The following is a 4,488-nucleotide window of genomic DNA, read 5'->3' as shown; positions in this document are numbered from 1 at the left end:
CCCATCGTCCGCGCCCGATACATCGTCCGCGGACGATGCGCGGAGGATACCCATCGTCCGTCGCATCGTCCGCCACTGTGGACGAGGCGGACGATGGGTCACGGACGATGCGACGCGGTTTAGTTTTTTTTTTTTTAATTTTATTAAATTTTCAAAACCTATATATATCAAATTCACTTCATTTTTCACACTTCATTTTTCTCACTTCACATATAGACATATAGTCAAGGTAAACGCTAGTTTACAAATATACTAACATTCGCAAATCGCAATAACTCCGGTCCCATCACCATACATTACTTCGAAATCTCCTATGCAGTATGTAGGAATTTTCATGTGTCACAATTAACAACCCGATTTTAATGGAGTACTATGACTTTATTTGCTGTGTAGTCAACAGTGGATGCGACCATTGACAAAATTATAAACTCGTAGTGATGCCCAAATTAACAAATTTGCACATGATGAAGTTGGAGGCTCATGCCATGTTAGCAAATCTTCCATTTCTTGCTATTATTCTCTTGCTGAATAGCATGTCATTGTCCATGTCGCAGAGGCAGAGTGCACCTTTCCCTGTAAGAGTTGGAGTGGTGGTAGACATGGACGATTATGTCGGAAAAATGGGGTTGAACTGCATCGTTATGGCGCTCTCGGATTTCTACGCGGGACATGGGTACTACCGGACTAGGCTGGTCCTCAACACGAGAGACTCGAAAAATGATGCTGTTGTGGCAGCTGCAGCAGGTATTAAATCAACACCTACAATTACATATATTAGACATGTATGATTAATTTTTTTTTAACAAATTATTTGCATTCCAAACTTATGATGGTTGATGTTGTACTGATAGAAGTAATCATATGTGCTGTTACTGAAGCAGTTATGGTTCAACTCATTGCATAATTTTCCTGCAATCTACATATGAAATGCAGCTCTAGATCTACTGAAGAATGTTGAAGTGCAAGCCATTCTAGGTCCCTTGTCCTCAATGCAGGCAAATTTTATGGATAAAGCTCAAGTACCGATCATGACATTTTCAGCCTCAAGCCCGTCTCTCATGTCAATCCGAAGTCCATACTTTGTTCGGGCTGCCTCAAGTGACTCTTCCCAGTTGAAGGCCATAGGTGCAATAGTCCAAGCTTTTGGATGGAGAGAGGTTGTGCCTATCTATGTGGATAATGAGTTTGGACAGGGGATTTTGCCATTTTTAGCAGATGCCTAAGAACATGTAGCTGTGCACGTGCCTTACAGGAGTTCCATCCCTTGATCAGATTGTTGCAGAGCTTCACAAGCTTATGGCAATGAAAACTAGAGTCTTCGTTGTCCACATGTTGACGGGTCTTGGTTCTCGCCTATTCACCAAAGCTAAACTGCTTGGAATGACGAGTGAAGACTACGCGTGGATCATCACTGATGGCATGGCAAACAAGTTAAACTCAGTTGATCCTTCAGTTGTGGAAGCTATGCAAGGAGTTGTAGGTGTAAGACCCCATATTCCAAGTACGAAAGAGCTTGATAACTTCATAATCCAATACAAGAAAGAGCTTCAGCAGCAAAGCCCAGCAAAGCCTGATCTGGATTTGAACATCTTTGGACTCTGGGCTTATGATTCTGCTGTTGCACTAGCAATGGCAGTTGAAAAGGCAAGAATAAGAAATGCTACCTTTCTGAATAAACAAAATGTCACTACAACATCAACAGATCTCCAAGGCTTTGGAGTCTCGGGCAGTGGACCTGAACTCATTCGGGCATTATCAAGTACGACATTCAGAGGCCTTGCTGGAGAGTTTGAACTTGTTCAAGGACAACTCCAATCACCCCCTTACCAGATAGTCAATGTGATCGGTGGAGGAGCCCGAGTTGTAGGATATTGGACAAAAGATAATGGAATTGTTAGAGATCTAAACTTGGCAAAGTCTACCACAAACAGATACTCCACTTCCAGCTCCGACATTGGGTCCATTATATGGCCAGGCTATAAAGTATCTCCACCCAAGGGTTGGGTCATTCCGATTAACGGGAAGAGATTGAGAATAGGAATACCTGTAAACTCTCGGTTTCCTGATTTCGTGCAGGTCACGTGGAATTCAAACAATTCCATAGAGATGCACGGTCATTCCTTGGATGTTTTTCAAATGGTAATCGAAGCACTACCATATGCTGTGCAATATCAGTATGTTCCTTTTGCCACGTCTGACAACAGGAGTGCCGGTAATTACGATGATTTGATCTATGCAGTATCCCAAGGAGTAAGTATGATTTCAAAGATATACTATATGTTTTGCTTAGCCTGTTAGTGTACATATATAACCTTTTTCTGATTCCTGGGCAGATTTTTGATGCAGCAGTTGGAGATGTAACTATCTTAGCAAATAGGTCACAGTACGTGGACTTCACTGCGCCTTATTCAGAGACTGGTTTTGCAATGGTTGTAGCATTGAAAAGCAGCAAGAGCAAAAAAGCATGGGTATTTCTAAAGCCACTGACATGGAAACTTTGGTTGACAAGCTTGTGCTCATTCGTTTTCATGGGCTTCCTTATTTGGATTCTAGAACATCGTATCAACGAAGATTTCAGGGGTCCTCTTTGGCATCAAGTAGGCACGATATTCTGGTTCGCCTTCTCAACAGTGGTGTTTGCACACAGTAAGTAACAATTTATGTCAGCATTAGGCATGCATAATACACTAATCTAATAGTAGTAGTACGTAATTTCATTTGGATTGATTTTGTAGAGGAGAGGGTGATAAGCAACCTGTCTAGGTTTCTGCTTATCATATGGTTCATGGTGGTTCTGATACTGACTCAAAGCTACACAGCTAGTCTTACTTCCATGTTGACAGTGCAAGAGCTGCGGCCGACCATCACAGATGTCAATGAGCTCATAAGAAGCAAACAAACTGTGGGCTGCCATAATGGATCAATTGTTTTTGAACTTCTTAAAAGTATGAATTTTGATGAATCCAGACTTTTGGCATATAACATGCCAGAGGAAATGGATGAGCTTTTCAGAAAGGGGAGTGGAAATGGTGGTATTGCAGCTGCTTTTGATGAGTTGCCTTATATGAAGCTTTTCCTCGCCAAGTACTGTTCGAAATACATCATGGCTGGCCCAACGTACAAGACAAATGGTTTCGGCTTTGTATGAAAACTCATCCCTTTCATATATCCATTGCATTACACATGCTTGTTCTTTACTGATCAATTCAAAACAGGTCTTTCCTATAGGATCTCCACTAGCACCCGATATCTCAAGAGCGATATTAAATGTGACCGAGGGAAGGAAGATGCTGGAGATTGAGAAGAAATGGTTTGAAAATGATACCAAGTGTGCAGACCCTTATGCGGACTCCTCATTAGACAGTCTTGGGCTAGAAAGTTTCTGGGGGCTCTTCATGATTGTAGGAATAGCCGGAGTTCTAGCCTTGATAGTCTATGTGTCTAGTTTCCTACACGAGAATCGGCACATTATACGTGATGCAGAGGTGACATTAGGAAGCAAATCAATTGAGTTATGCAGAAGGTTCAACAACAAGGACCTCAGCTGTCACACTTATAAGAACACTGAACCAAGAGAGGAGCACAATGGGTGCTACGTACAATTTCAAGTTGACTCTAGTGTGATAGAACGTGTAATCGAACTAGTTTGTCCATGCCAAAACCAGCAATCGGCATCAACATCCATCGAAGCAGGGAACTCACCGCCTCCTATAAATGGCATTAGTAGTCACGAACTAGCTCCGGTTTAGGCCAACAAACATATCATACAATACCAAAGTTGTGTTTTTATATGAACGATGCACAAAATCAAGTACTATCCATAACGCCAAAAGAATAGAATATGCAAGTGCGAAATTACAAAGGCTTATCATTTATTTATTTTAAGATATTAAATGGAGTATATATTTTAGTCCGAGACATCAACATGGAGCTATTTTGAAGTCGGTAGTCTCCAAATAACGCCTTCCTACTATTTTTCTTTCTTTAAATTTTATTTGTGGAACTCTATTTAGAGTAATTGCAATCTAGAATGCAAAATTGATAATTTGGCGTTAGATGTAGATTACACTAATGGCAGGGGATATAACGTTATTGTTATAATTGAATTTTACTTCCCTCGTTTCATTCTAATGGACGCATTTTCCTTTTTTGAACGTCTCACTCTAAATAACACATTCCAAAATATACACAACTCTCTCTACTTTTTTTATTCTTTTTTTTATCTTTCATACTTTATTTTTTCACTTAACTCACAAAACAACACTATATATATTTATAAAAAGGGTAAATAGTCATTTAAATCACCAAGTTTGGTCAAAATCTGGTATATCCCATAAAGTTTAAATTCCGCTAATTGAATCACCACGAAGTTTCAATTTTTCTAGTGTTGAATTTAAGGTGGAATCTTTGCATCTCTACATTAAAATCCATCTTGAAATCTCAAAATTCAACATTTAAGATCAAGCTCCTTGTGGTTACACTTTGGAA

General features: G+C 40.1%; 1 pseudogene; it reads left to right on the top strand.

Moving 5' to 3' along the window:
* Positions 1-488: 488 nt before the first annotated feature.
* LOC125218750 lies at positions 489-3,879 on the top strand (annotated as a pseudogene).
* Positions 3,880-4,488: the final 609 nt, after the last annotated feature.

The sequence above is a fragment of the Salvia hispanica genome, chromosome 1 (genome assembly GCF_023119035.1).
Source record: "Salvia hispanica cultivar TCC Black 2014 chromosome 1, UniMelb_Shisp_WGS_1.0, whole genome shotgun sequence".
Classification (NCBI taxonomy): domain Eukaryota; kingdom Viridiplantae; phylum Streptophyta; class Magnoliopsida; order Lamiales; family Lamiaceae; genus Salvia; species Salvia hispanica.
This window is presented reverse-complemented; position numbering and strand designations above follow the sequence as displayed.